We start from the raw sequence: 15,959 nt of genomic DNA on the forward strand, positions 1-15,959 counted from the left end.
AGTATGCTTTTTTGCCAGTGTTTCCATCAATGAAGCTTCCAATACAAAAGTCTGCATCTGCTAGTATGCTGAATTAAACTCTGTTATTTCTGTCTGGCTCTTTATATGTACAGTATATAAAACACACCCAACCAACTCGATGTCTCAGGCAGATGAACAGTGGCAAACTTCTTTGGTGAGGAAGTGGGCAAGACAAGTGAAAAAAGAGTGTCAGGTGAAAATAGAGCGTCATAACAACTTATGTTCCCTGCAATCACCTCAACAATCAGGCTTCTAAATAAGCTCCTGACTGACTGATCACTTTTATACATACTTGCCAACTCTCCTGGAATGTCCGGGAGATTCCCGAAATCCGGGTAGGTCTCCCAGACTCCCAGGAGAGCAGGCAACTATCCCACATACTGGAATTTACTTTGCAAAATGACGCGATTTGCGGTGAATCGCGTCATTTTGACCCCGCCCCCGTGACAAAATGAAGCGATTGACTGCGCCCCGCCCCCTCCCACCACGCCCCCTGCCGGGGATCTCCCGGAATTCTCTTTTCAAAGGCTGGCAAGTATGCTTTTTTGCCAGTGTTTCCATCAATGAAGCTTCCAATACAAAAGTCTGCATCTGCTAGTATGCTGAATTAAACCCTGTTATACCTACACCAGGTTTTCACTTCCACTCATTGGTTAAATATCAACCTTCTCTGTCATAAAGCAGTCTCCTACCTTCGGGTAACCTAAGGGGAGATGAAAGTAATCACTCCGTGTGCTCATTTACATGCTCAAGACTATCAAAATAAACGCCTGGTGCACAATGTATGATTTCCAGGTGTCTGGAAGCAGACTCTGCAGGGTATAAGAATGAGCCCTGAGGAGATTCTACCACAGCGTTTGTCTAAAGACGCCTCTAATCTCACAGACACCGTTGCTATTTTTAACTGTGCGGCTGAACGTTAACTCCAGGCTTTGCCTGGATATGAAAACTATTCCACCATGAGGTAATATTTTTTTCCTAAACACCGACAGCCGCATGAACCTAATCGATATTGTTCTTCCATTTACCGCCTAATTATGTTGAAATTTATATTTTAGCTGTTAATGTGCAAGATTTTTTACAGCTTGGTCTTTTCTTTTGTGTGCTTTTAAGATACTGATCAGACATACTGCTGTTTTTAAACCATGTCGTTTTTCAGCCATTTTGTTGGCAATAAAATTCAGTCAGGAAGTAACTCTGCTCAGCTACCATTAAGCCAGTGAGAATGTAATTAAAGTGGAACGGCAAAGAGGGGATTGCAATGCACGCCATTAGCTCGTAAAAAAACAATCATGGGTTAAGGACCTGTGACAGGCCAAACAAAATGGCTGCTGCACTCCATTTTATTATTCTTGTACTTTTATTGTGTGTATTATGAAATGCTGATGTAACTAAGGCAAAGCCCGGATATGTCTATATACATATATCAGCCAGGCATTGTCCCAGTGCTAACTGCGCATTTACTGGAAAGTCCCGTGTAACTTCACTGCTTTACGCCTGCATAGAATACGTGAAACTGTTATTAATCATAGCTGTACCAATAAGAAGTTCTTAATTCTGTTTATAACTTATATATCAGTAATATCCGGCACCCTTAGTTTCCTCTGTATAAAAGCTGATTTTGCTGCGACAAAAGTTGCCTCGTCCTGGACCATTGGTATTGGTGCCTAATTGCTGATTAAACATAACTTCCTTGTCCTGGCTCTCTCCCCCAGCTAGTACCACCCTATTTGTGTCTCCCCCTTCCCTTTAGAATGTAAGCTCTCAGGAGCAGGACCCTCTTTCCTTGTGTGCTCCTTCTACTATTCCATCACCCTGTGTACTTCTTGGCCTGCTTTGCTAGCCCTGTTTTCCCTGTTTTCTTAAGCTTCGGCCTTCTTCTCGCTGATTTCTACCATCCCTTTCACTATCTGTCCCAGAAATAATCTGATTTGCTTTACCCGGTCACCTATGTTTGTATATATTTTTGTATCATATTGTGTCTTGGTTCTGTTTTCTGTATATGTAAAGTACTGCGCTGCGGACCCTTTGTGGTGCCTTATAAGTCAAAGATAATAATAATAATAATTTCTAAGAGAACTATCAAAGCTAAGTATATGATTAATATATTTTTACATCTTTGCAATAAAAGATTGATATTTGAACTTTGTGGTCACGACTCTTTAACTCCTTACAACCTGAAAGAACCTGTCACTGCAAACAGGACCCCTGTGCTTCTGATTATACTTTATCCCACCACTGTGGGCACCTAATGATTTTCCAAACTAACAATGGGGCTTCAAAGTAACCTGAATTTGTTGTATGGTTGTCAATTGAGCTGGGGGGATGGATTCTATGCTAGTGGGTCGTCCAGCTCTGAGCAATAAACGTTAAAGAGCAAAAAATATCTAGGCCTTAAATGTCCTAATATAACTGACAAAGATGGTATTTAATATGATTTTGCAATTACTGATTGTTAGGTGGGCTCCTAGTGCTATGTCTGCTTAAAATGTTCATTTTCCTAGAATACCAGATTCTAAAGGGTATATTTAACAAACCTTCTAAAAAGTAAAATTGGAGGGGTTGCTATTGGCAACTCCAATCAGATTCTAGCTATCATTTTCTAGAATGCACTAAATAAATGATAGCTAGAACCTGATTGGTTACTATCGGCAACACCTCCACTTTTGCTTTTTAGAAGGTTTGATAAATCTACATCTTGAGGTGATTTCTGTAAGAGAAAAATGTGGGCTGCAGACTGTATTGTTTAGCTCAATTCTGCCTATTCAACTGCCTCGGCGCTGTCTTCATTTCATTTATTACATTTGTACCTTTAAATTGGAAGAATTGCGCCTATAATAGTGATGCTCAAGCTCAGTTCCCCGAGAACTGAACACACACGAATTTAGCAGATCCGGCTCGGTACTTTCACGCGCCCTCGGAATTGAAAACGAGGGAAAACGTCATTGTTATGTTGTCGGATCTCGTATCTCGCGAGCTTTGGATTCTATAAGTAACGCCCTCCATGGCGATCCAGCGCCATTTCACAGAGGGACACAGAAGGGGTAGCACAGTTCTTGGCAGTCTCTAGTGCAGTTAGGCAGCGTCATAGGTAGAATAGAAAGAGGAGGGGTAGCAGTGTTCTTCAAAGTCTCCAGTGACATTCAGGAGAGCTCCATTGCTCATTGTCATTGCTGAAACACAAATTATAGGTCTGGCAGGCTTGGCCCTCTAAATCTGCAGTCACATTGTACTGTGTTATATAGGTAACACACAAGGAGGAGAGCTCCATTGCTAATTGTCATTGCTGTCCTACAAATAATAGGTCTGGCAGGCTTGGTCTTCAAAATCTGCAGTCTTTGTTTGAAAGTGTATGAAAATAATATTGTAACCTGTGAGGTGGTCAAAATGACTGCAAATTACTTGAAATTAGTGCTATTAAGGTTAATAATAACGTGGGGGGGGGGGGAAGCAAAAACATGTGATTTTAGAAAAAAAAAAGGGATCTTAGGGAATCCAAAACCAAACCCAAAACATGCAAGTGTGGTTTTGCCGAAACCAAAACACAAAGTCAATCCAGATCCAAAACCAAAACCAGAACACAGGGGGCAGTGAACATCTCTAATAATAGAGATGGATGTAGATGACCATGGTACAAACGGCATGCCATTGGTAGTATAGCTAGTTCCTGAGCACATGTAAAAATCACACTTTCGTCAACAGGTGCCCTTTTTTTTATATCTTTCCCACACAGGGGAATGTCCCCATTTGCATTTATTAAATGAATATAAAACAGCAATCAAGATCTGTGTGCAAAACAATAAACCTAATCATTTTGGAAAATATATGTAATATACAGTAAATCCTTATAGCTATAGTTGCCAAGATTATAAAATCAGTTTCAGATACATTGATGCTGGGTAATATTATATGCAATAAGGTGTAGAGAGGCCTTGGTGCTCTCCAGTCCCCTTATATGGCATGTTTACTGAGCTCCGTTGCATTTTTCAGTATGCCAGTACAGGAAATATTAGTTAGTAAAGCCCAGATAAAAGAAACAGAATTCAACAACTGGATCCAGTATACAAAAAGTAATAGGACTGAAAAAAATAGGGTTTTATCAGGGACAAATCTTGTGGACTGACCATAAAAAATTACTATGTCAGTACAGACTTTCAATTCTCCAATGTGGAGGACTATGAGTAAGTACTAACTATATCAAGTATATAAAGAGCGGGTTTATTCTCGGAGAAATGACACATATTATAAGTTGCTCTTATAGATTCAGGGACATTTGTAAACAGAATTACACATGTATTAATTATGACTTTAAAAGCAATGATCACAATAATTGACTGTCTTCTACAACCATTGTCTCTTAACTTTTCATTGTTCCTGCTAAGTGTTGGTGATGATCGTGAATTCTTTTCTGCACTGCGTGTAGTTTCCTGCCCCCTTGTGGATTTTAATGAACCTACATATAGACATATAGACTATGCACCAATGTATTTTATGAAAAATAGAGATGAATTTATAGAACTGCTCCATGAAATATTTGCATTGTTTTGAATTAGGCTGCGGAATTTCATGTTTCCATGGTGGAATTTGGACTAAATGTTCTGTGCAGAATTCTGTGTGTTGTCTGTATTATTTGAAAAGTGCTTGAAAAGATGATGTAGCACTTGTTTTCTATTCTATTGTAAATTCAGTGAAGAATCTAATGATGGTCCCTGAGGTTCTTCATAAAAGTTTGGTATCAAGATTCTCTTTGGAAACTGGACACGCACCATATGATACAAAACAATCCGAAGGATGGAAACTATCTTGAGGTTAGTTTAAAACTATTGGATTACATAAAAATAAGAGGAAATAGCTGATTAATTGGTAGCATTTTTACTTGCAGTCAGATCTAGAATGATTAAAGGATTTTAAGGCTTGTTCTTTGCACCTTGCTTCTCACTGAAGTAGCACCTTGTCCATCCATGCTCATGAGTCCAATGGAGACCAGGATCAGAGCAATGCAGTCAACTGTCATTTTGGCTTTCATATAAATGTGAAAGAAATATTTGCCTTTGCATAATTGTGCCTAGCACAGATGGATGTAAGTCATTTATGCAGTCATGAGCTAACTCAGGGGTAATACAAGCCAACATGTGGGACAAAACAGGTCCATCCAACCATGTCCAGATCCACTTGAACCATATCCAGATCCACCACAACCACAATCATAAATTGGAAGACCACCATCTCTTCTGGTCTAAGAAACACAGTACAGTCCCAATAAATCAGGACTGTTAGCAGTCATGTGAGAGGGATGTGTCTGTTACCCCTTGTCCTGCTGTCAATCAAACTTTCTGTCATTTATAGACTTGACCATACCCCTTATGTCATACGCTCACCCCAAAGTATGTCACACATCTTTTCATAAGGCCACAGTCCTAAGATATTGTAATGTTAGAGAAGTTTCAGACCAGTGACACACGCAGGGGGGGTTCCTGAGTCTCCAGAAACCCCCCCTGCGCTAACTAAGTGGCCACCATAGCGGCACTGTCCTATACAGCAGCCGCGGCGCTGTCAAAGAAGCGTCCACGGTGGTGCTGTATTGTATACAGCACCGCCGCGGACGCTTCTTTGACAGCGCCGTGGCTGCTGTATAGGACAGCGCTGCCGAAACTGAGCTGCGCATGCGCAGCAGCTTCCTCTAGTGTTTTTTGTTGGGTTTTTTTCGGTCAGGGGGGAACCCCCCCCCCTGACAATCCTGCGTGCGCCCCTGCAGACCTCAATAAAATTAACAAGAGAGCTCTTGAAAATATAAAGGGAAGAGAGGACATACAATGGCATCTCATATGAATGGTTACTTCCTTTAGATTTACAAGCAACATCATAGTACCTAGGAAACATCATGTATCAAGATATTTTTCTACATTCATCAGTTATCAGGTCCAGGGTTGTGGACACAAGTGAGTGGTGGTGCGGAGTCTAAATTACTACTGGTATTCACTAGATACCGCGGCAAAGCAGGATGGATGTGGCTGTGTGTAGTAACCAGGTGGCAGTCCACTGAACTGGTCCTTAGCGTGAATGGCAGAGCACTACAAGTAAGTAGCTCTGAAGGCAAAATAGTCAGATTAGCCAAGGTCAGCAAGATGCCGGTTAATTGATCAGAAGCAGCAAGAAGAGGAAACATAGGAGTAGTCCAGAAAAGCCAAAAGTCAAAACCAATCTGTCAGTGCAGTACAATGTTAGGGTCCAAGTATCACGAATACAGAAACAAGCGGGTCAGTAATCAGGAATCAAGCAGTAAATAGGATAACATGCTCAGGAGCTCAGAGCAGAAAAACTGATACTCTGGCAAGGAATGATAGGCAGAGCAGGTCTAAATACTGTTTGGGAGTTCAACTCCCTGCATTTGTGATGTCAGCGATCACCTGATTTGATCTCAGTGAACTTGCATCAGCTGTGCTTTTCACACTGTGAAGTGAAGGTGACAGAGCTAGGAAACCATAAAATCTTACAAGGTTAATAAACATACGTAGATCTTACAGATAAATGTTTAAGGCTAGTCAATATACATTTTAGAAATAATAGCTTAATCAATCATGTCAAGCCACAATGATTTTGTAACATTTCATAGGCACTTATTTTAATAGAAGTTAGTCGAAACTTTTATGGGTTAAGTTCATTCAAACAACCAGGTTGCATGCTGACTTTTTTCCTTATTGAACAGCCTGTTATGCTTTGCTGTTACTTTGCCTTGGGAAAAAATAAAGCTCAATGAAAAATCTTATTCAAGTTTGAAGTTAATTCAAATTTCAATGCAGCTGAAGTTTCCAACAAATGTTTGATACAGACCAACAATTAAATTTGAAAAGGACAGCACCAATAGTGACCATGTTTAAAACATAGCAAGGCTGGTGTCATGACATTTCAGGAGGGGCCAACACAGTGCTCCTACGAGGTATACTGTAAAATTCTGTGAAGACCTAATTTCTCAGTGACCCCAATAGTACAGAGAAAAAGTACCTTTATAACTATATAGGGGGGATTACCATTTCATATGTATTAAATATTATTATTATTATTATTATTACTACACTTGTTCTTGTGTATTAGACATAAGCACACACATACTTGTTAAACTACAAAGTAATACAAAACACAGCTACAAAATCACATAGCACATAGCTACTATATTTAATTAAGCTAGATACAGGTTCAGAGCTGGATAGTATTTAGAGTTGATGCTGTAATAAACAAGTGAATACACAATCAATGTCTCTCTATTCAACATCCCCGCTTCTAATTAATATTAATTGTGGACACATAGGTGAATTGTAAAGATTATGTAGCAAAGTAAAGGAAAAGGGAAAAAGGAGAATAAAATCAGTATTAAGCAACTAAGATGCCGCCCTATGCATCTGCCTACTTTGCTTATATAGTAAAAACAGATCTTTCTCAGATGTCAATGGGGGACACGAGTTGTATCGTCACAACCAAAAAAAGAAAAATATTTTTCTGTATTATATTTTCTTCCCACAGGAAATCTGTTGTAAGTCTAATGAAAAATATTTCTGTAGTCTACATGGGTATACACTATAATTTAACATAGGCCCTGTCATTTTATTTGTGTAGGCCAATTGTGATTCATTCAATTAGCCTGGATACCTGATTTTGATAGTCATAATTATTGTAGCAAGAAAGAATAGAAAATGTCAGGAGATGAGCGATGTTACTGAGAAATTTAGCAGAAATCAAGTTCGCAAAGATGCGAAGTTCCAACAATACAATCTTTGAGTTTCACTTTTAGTCGTCATTCCACAGAATGTCATTCTGCTTGTCAGCACGTTCTGTTCTGTGTTGTGGTTGGTGTAGGATTGGAAACAAGTATCTTGGATATAGATTGTAGTACCGACTCTGGCATACATCTGACCTCTGGCGTACATCTAACCACCGCCATATACACAGTACTGTGTGTGTATATTTTATGTAAGCTAGGAACATATCAAATTGGCATTTAACTACAGTAATGGTGGAATGTTGTACAATTTTGTTCTGTGATATTTAATATTCCATTATAGAAAGATAGAAATGTAGAATTTGACAGCAGATAAGAACCACTTGGCTCATCTAGTCTGCCCATTTTTTAACTTAAGGTAACCTCAAACCCTATTTAATCCTTTATTATTTCTAAGGATATTATTATGTCTATCCTAAGCATGTTTAAATTGCTCTACTGTATTAGCATCTACCACCTTTGAGGGGAGGCTTTCCCACTTATCCACTACCCTTTCTATGAAATATTTTTTTCTCAAATTTCCTCTAAACCTATTTCCACCCAGTTTCAGCGCATGTATCCTCGTGTTCTAATACTTCTCTTAGTTCATACTTGCCAACCTTTGGCAAGCTAATTCCGGGAGATCCCAGGCAGGGGGGGCGTGGTTGGAGGGTGGGAGGGGCGGGGCGTGGTAATTTGCGTCATTTTGGCTCCGCCCCCGCTACAAAATGCCATTTTCTCGCAGGGGCGGGGCCAAAATGACATGATTTGCCGCAAATCTAACCATTTGCGGGATATTTGCCTGCTCTCCCGGGAGACCTACCCGAATTTCGGGAGTCTCCCGGACATTCCGGGAGAGTTGGCAAGTATGTCTTAGCTTGAAGAATGTTTCCCTCCTTGTTAAAAACCTTAATATATTTGAAAGTCTCTATCATGTCCCCTCTTTCTCTTCTCTTATCTGTTCCATTTGGTATCTCTCCATTGAGCTTGAAAAGTATATTACCCCACTACCAGGGCTAATAGTCAATGACTAAATACAAAACTTTAGTATGCTAACTTTTTTTTTAGCAGTACAGTGAAGGGAGAACATTATGTGCTGAGCGTTATTCAAAAGAGCAGTATCCACAATACAATTGCTTTACAATTTTCATATGAAAATGATTAAAAATACATAATCGTAAAAAATATATTCAGAGGCTGAAGAATCACGCAGAGAGAGGAGGGTCAGAGTCTCCCCAGCGTCAAAACATCCTTGAAATATATAGATGTTGGTTCTGAAGTGGCAGTCTTCTAATTCTCACATAATTAAAGATGTATCAAGGTTTTCAAGATGCTACTTCTAAATAGCTTGATTTAATATTACTGTAGCTAACTCCTCTGGTCCCCTAGACTGATAAAATATGGCAAACTCGCCACTTTCCTATAAATAAATAAACGTCAGAACAATGTGTCTCCAATGCAGTACAATCCTTTTTATGAGCTGTTTATTTTCCCATTGTAAAACTGGATAGTAAGACACATGAGTATATTTTAATGTACAGACAAGTTGGCATAAGGCATTAATGCTTTTTTATCCTTTCATTCTATTTTGACACGTTAAAAAAATACATAACATTTCTTGAACAGATCATGTGGTCTGTCTCTTTTTAGGCATCTCCAGAGGTTGTCCACCTTCAGGTGACTTTATTGCATGTACTCTTCTGCAACTTTTACTAAATACATTCCTTAGTTTTAGTGATTTCCTCCTCTGCTTTCCAGCCATTTACTTTTATCATCACTGCACTGTGGGAGATGCTTTTTTTGCATTTTTGTGAGTTATTTATGTCGGAAGTCATTGACTTACACATAATTCAGTTGTATCCAATTCAGATAATAATTTACCTGTTGATATAATTACATGGCTGAAAAGCACAAAACGGAAGTAAGTTATGCCATGTAGTAATAAAAGTGGCAGAAAGACATACACAAGCCAATAAATTAAAGTTATCTACAGGTTTCACTAAAATTTCCCTTTAACCACTTTAACTTTCTGGATATTTTTCATTTTAGAAGTGTAGCTTTAATAGATTTATAGAGGTGAATTAAGTGTTTGCCATTACTGCCTGATAAAATCTTCCAAGCCTTTGACACAGTAGATTGTCACTGACCACAACTGTAAACCTACAGTGGTCTAAGCTTTTGTAAAGTCCTAACAGAGCCTTTTTTCCTCCTCATATTCTAATAATGTAAAAAGAAAATCATTTCTCAGTGTATTTTGTACAGGTGTGAATGTAAAGTAACAGTATACACTCTACATTGATATACAGTTGTGATATTTGCACTAGCTAAAGACTTAAATGCTAAATTTTATTTTGGGTGGAATGCAATAAATTATGATACCGAAAGCTTGGTATCCCCATTTCCGCCACCCCCAGTTTGGCAGGTCCCTCAACAGACTCCACTCTAACAGCTTGGCTGATTTAATGAACCTCCCAATCATAGACAACACTGGTGATAGAAGAGATGATCACAGCACTGAACCATTACAAGGATTTTCGGTTCTCGCCCAATTGGGGCAGCACCAGCCCAAGTAGATAATATTGAGTTCCATCTTATGAGAAGCTGGCGCCGCCTCCATTTGGCCCAGCATGCTGCGCCACCGCTGGGGGTACTAAAGAGGAGGGGTTGAACTAGCCCACAGATAATGCTCAGTGAGGGGAGAAGTCAGAGACAGTGAGGGGAGAAGTCAGAGACAGTGAAGGGAGGGGTCAGAGACAATGAGGGGAGGAGACAGTGCCCATAAGTGAGGAGTCAGTGACAATGAGGGGAGTAGTCGGTGACATGGAGGGGAGGAGTCTAACAGTGAAGGGAGGGGTCAGAGACACTGAGGGGAGGAGACAGTGACAATGATGGGAGGAGTCAGTGACGGGGAGGGGAGGGGTCAGTGACAGGGAGGGGAGGAGTCAGTGATGGTGAGGGGAGGGGTCAGAGACAGGGAAAGGAGAGCAGAGTGTGCAGCTAGGAGAGTAAATTAACAGAGAAACAGTGAGAGACAGAGATACATTGAAAGAGAGAGACAGCAGAGAGTAAACAGGAACATACTCAAATTGGAGGGGCTGGTGCTTGAGGCTACTTTTAGGACAGAGTGGCAAACAGCAGCCAATAGGAGGAGAGCCAGCAAGGAGGTTTGGAGTAGAGGAACAGCAGATAAGTAAAGCTGGCAATACATAAATCTCATTCTGGAGGACTGAGGTATTGCCAGTAGGGTGGAGGTGTCAGGAATAGAGGGGTTAGGTGGGGTTAGGTCTGAAGGACTGTTAAATTGATTCACATTGTCAGAAGTGTGTTCTTTCAAGTTATCTGATGATTATGGCTAAATAAGTTTGAGACGCTACAAAAGCCAGAACACTATTAAGCAAAACGGCCGAGTTTATTGGCGGCCATTTTGTGTCTTAGCTGCCAGCTGTGAGGAGCAGCCATCTTGTGTTTCATGAGTATCCTATATTTCTTCAAGTGAGGAGTGAAATTCGAGCCCCAGGGACAAAAAGTACTGTGATCCTAAACTTTACCAGTACTGATGTCAAAAGCTGTTTATACAGTTTAGATAAACGAAAAAACAGTTAAAAGTCAAAAGAGCTCCATCGCAGACCAAGACAAACACCTACTAACTAACTTTTTTAGGGTCAGGTCCCATAGTGGGCTCCCTTGGGCAGGGTCACTGGGCCACCTGCGTTTCTTTTTCCTTTAAAATGTTCCTAATAGGCCGCTGAGCAGCGCTCCTCATAGTAATTAGAGAGCGAAACACTTGATAATCATGTCTGTGTGTGGCAAAATCACAGAACGACAGCAATAATTTACTTATTTTCCTTTATGGTTTTCAGAATTTTCTGGAATATGGGTTTCTGGATAAGAGGTCTCATATCCGTGAGCAATAGTAACATTCATTTAATTTATTTTGTATAACAGAAATTTGGTCATTAATAATGTTTTAAGAAATATAAATTAAGCTTACCTCAGATCATGTGAGGTCAAACCTTGAAGACATAATCACAGAACTACTCAGTGAACATACATAGCCCTAACTTCCTCACAGGCAGCTGATGGCTGATTGCTCTGTGCCAAGTGCTAACTTTTATACCCCAGCTGTGTGACATCACAAAGCTACCTATGATGTAGGTCAGTCACATGATCAGCCTAGTCTGTTACATTTCAGTCTGTCTGCATTAATACCATGGTAGGCGGGAGATATTTGCCTGATTATAATATTTTATTGGACACTCATTTTTTTCTATAATAGTGGATAACCCTAGCTTATATCACCCAGGAGTTAATGTTGTGCAGTGTGAAATGGGGTTGGGTTAGCGAGGGTGGCAGGAGGGTATTTACCACCTGAGCCGATTTCTCCTCTTGGGGTTATGGCCACTAGGTCCCATTCATTAATTTCCTCCGCCTTCTCTGCCTTCTCAAATGATTTGGGATCCCCAGGAATTTAAGGGCTTATTCACATATTCAATGTTTTAAGTGCAGCGGATATTATCATGCGCTAGCATGTGAATGGCAGAGATGATCAATGATCCAATGCCTGCTCTATTTTCCACCCACTGTGCATGCAGTCACTGTGGTTTGTGTGTGGTCAAACTATGCCAACAGGCCCAGTGCTCATCAGCTGTTAGGTGTCAGGAGTGGTGAGTGCAGACCCTCTCCAATGCAACGCTCCTCTTCCTCCTCCGGCTGCTTGGCTGTTTTGGACACCTCTGAGCAGCATGTGTGTACTGCAGTGTTTTATAGAGCAGCAAGCTCCATACTGCATATATAGGTGCAGTTTCCCTGTCAATGTGGGGCTTTTGTTATTTGCATTGGACTTGACTACCCTCTGGAATGCTACCTGCCCTGGCCTTTTGCATTAGACTCTGACTATTCCCTGGTAACTGCCAGTCTTGAACTGGACATTAACCATTCCTGGATTTCTGCCTGCCCTGAACTGGACATTGTCCATTCCTGGATTTCTGCCTGCCCTGAACTGGACATTGTCCATTCCTAGATTTCTGCCTGCCCTGACTTAAATTCAGACATAGGACCATTCCATCTTCTCTGACCAATGTGAGTACCTAGTATTACATGCTTAAGATCTGGAGGCAACCAGATATCAGTGAGCACGTTCAGCTCTAAGGGAAAGGGGACTGCTCTAGTTGAAGATGACAAGTAGCCTGGGTCTAGAGGTTCATTCCGGCATCTAGTCTCACATCAGGTCTGGTCCTGCTACTCTGATTCCTGTCTTGTTAGAATTTTAGAGTTTGACCCTGCTCTCAACCTGCATCTGTCTATGTGGAGTTTACCTCTTATTCACTGATAAGTGTGATATTTTTATCTTAAAAGGTCATTAGGGCTCTCCCTCAGAAGAATGTTCTCTTTGCCAAGACCATAGAGATACCCAATATCTTCCACATGTGCTACACAGGGGCGCTATCCCCTCTGCACTGTGAACGGTCAGCAGGCAGCTTAATGTGACTGCCAACACCACAAGGGAGTTGAGCTTCAGAATGCTATGTGTGTGGGCCATTATTTTGGGGCTGTAAATTAAATTCTGCTTGCAGGGCAGATAACTCTGGTGTTCCCTTTCTCTTTGAACAGGAAGGGAAGTGCAGTATGGCATGCATTGGAGCATGCGGACGTGGCTCAATAAGGGAAAGGTGGAGAAGGGAAGTGGATAGGAGGAAGGCCCTTACAAAATGTTGCTATGTGGCCCCCAAAGTTTAAGTTACACCTTAGGTATGGTAAGACCAACTTTGTAACTTCTAAAATTCCTGAGCAGCTCTCACCCGTATACTAGACATTGCCTAGAACTGTGTTTCTCAACTCCAGTCCTCAGGACCCCCAAGCAGTACATGTTTTCTATATCTCCTTGCTGGAGCACAGGTGTATTCATTACTGACTGACACAGTGTAGCAGGTGTTATAATTATTTCACTGGTCACCTGGCAATCCTAGAACATTACTATCTACCTGAAACCACAATGAGCATGCTGGATTCTACATTACTCGTCTAACGTATGGAAACAAGCTATGGCTAAAGAAATGCAGCAATATTTCAGAACTACCTTCTACAACTCACTAATATATAATAAACCAGGACAACTTTTAATTATATATTTCCTTTGAAATGTAAAATGAAAGTGGAGCAAGAGAGAAAACATTAAACTTAATCAAAAGCTGTTCTTTGTAAAAGAAGCAGATAGATACCAGATTATGCCTAAAATCATTATGACAGAACCAATTTCCTCCCAAGCAGAAGATTTGCAGCAACTTTTCATAGTGGTCGGCAAATGCATTTTTTTTTTCTTTTTTTGTGGATTCTGAGCTCATTATAGAAAACTTCACAGAACTCTAATATAAAGCGTTATGGGTATGAACATCTAATTAAACATATGGAGTGGATGCTTCATTCTGGCAGGTTAACAAGCCAGAAAAGAAAAAGGGTTCTTTCGGAAAACAATATTTGCTGATGTTATACTGTTTGCCAGCTTCATAAGCTTCTAAATTCCAAAAACATTCACTTCCTGAAAACAGATTGCTAGTGAAATCCAAGAATTGTCTGGGGGAAGGAATCCTTTAGTTAGATGGAACACAAATATTTGCTGATTATTTTCCAATTACAATGTGGATAGACAATGCTCAGCATAGGATTCTGAATTATTCAACATGATGGGTAAACTTAAAACTCAATAACAATAAGTTTAAGTGAGAAAGTGAGTGAATGAATGAGTGAGTGAGTGAGTGAGTGAGTGAATCAGTTAGTGATTGAATGAGTTAGTGAGTGAGTAAATGAGTGAGTGAGTGAGCAAGTGATTGAGTAAGTGAGTGAGCAAGTAAAAAAGTTAGTGAGACGAGCTTTGCAGATCCACCTGAAAATGCACATTGTGGAATGAATGAAACATCACTTCAAAGTCCAACCTAATAAAACTTCAGGTCAACCCCCATCATTCATTTCAACTCAGTTTAGCTCAATCTAAGTCTTAGATCAGCGATCTGCAACAGGCGCCACTCCGGTAATTTATCTGCAGCTCCCAGTTCCTTCCAGCGTTTCTCAGATTTGTTTGTTAGCTTGTAACACCTGTTTAAAATGCCTGCTGAGATGTTATTATAGATACGTGAGACTAAGGGAATGTGAGACCCTTTTTAAGGTTAGAGGGCTGCCCATTCGGCCCTGAAGTGTTTGAGGTTGCTCATCACTGTCCTAAATTAATCTGTAGAGTGAGGGGGCATACAAACAGCCGGAATGATATGTGTCACTTTTGTATGTTTGAATGTATATGGTTGCAGTGGGCCTAAAAAAGCACTTTTCAGCAGACCTTAAGGTGCAAAATTCGTCTCCTTAAAATAGTAGGATTAGTATGGGATGAGATACGATCTGCACCAGAAATGGTGGAAAAATCAAGGGAGAGAAAAAAAGAACCTCTTCATCCCTTTATATATTAAATAATCTTATCTCACAAAAAAAGTCTTGTTTTTGTATGTGGGTTAAACGTGGGCGCACTCATGGTAATAACCCAAAGTTATCAAGAAGCGCTGCTGATCTGCCCAACTCCAACTGTAAACTTTACACCCATGCAACCTTGGTCACACTTCTGCATAAAACTGGCTGAATTTGTGCAAGAGTAAGCATGCAACAAGATAAAACAAAGTATGCACTGTGGGTTTGTTGTCATATTTTATGTAATGGATGTAAACTATGTTTAATGTTAACTAGAATATTGCCTTATGTGAGGATACCACCCTTAGCTGGGATGGCAGTTACCGTCTGTGGGATTCAACTCACTCGGGTAGACCAGAATATATCCAAAATAAGACTTTATTACAACAGCACAACACCTTAAGACGTTCACAAGGTACAGGGTAAATGGTAGCATGTATCCTCCAGCAGTCTCTTGCAGTCAGCACTCCAAAGTAATAATCTCGGTCTCTTTCAGAGTCTTATCCTCCAGCAATATTACCACTACCGATTAGCAAAACAGTTATGGCTCACACCGACCCTGTCCTAGTAGGGTTTCCTCCAGCGGCACCACGATGCCTGGCCCAGAGTCCTTTTCGCTGATGTCTTGTACAACAGGATCCTCCAAACTAGAATAGCTCCCCTGGAATTCTCCTCTCCCTATATTATTTGCTGTATACACAGGAAGTCGGGTCAAATGTCTCAAACCTCCCCCTTA

This window comes from Mixophyes fleayi, chromosome 6, assembly GCF_038048845.1.
Source record: "Mixophyes fleayi isolate aMixFle1 chromosome 6, aMixFle1.hap1, whole genome shotgun sequence".
Lineage (NCBI taxonomy): Eukaryota > Metazoa > Chordata > Amphibia > Anura > Limnodynastidae > Mixophyes > Mixophyes fleayi.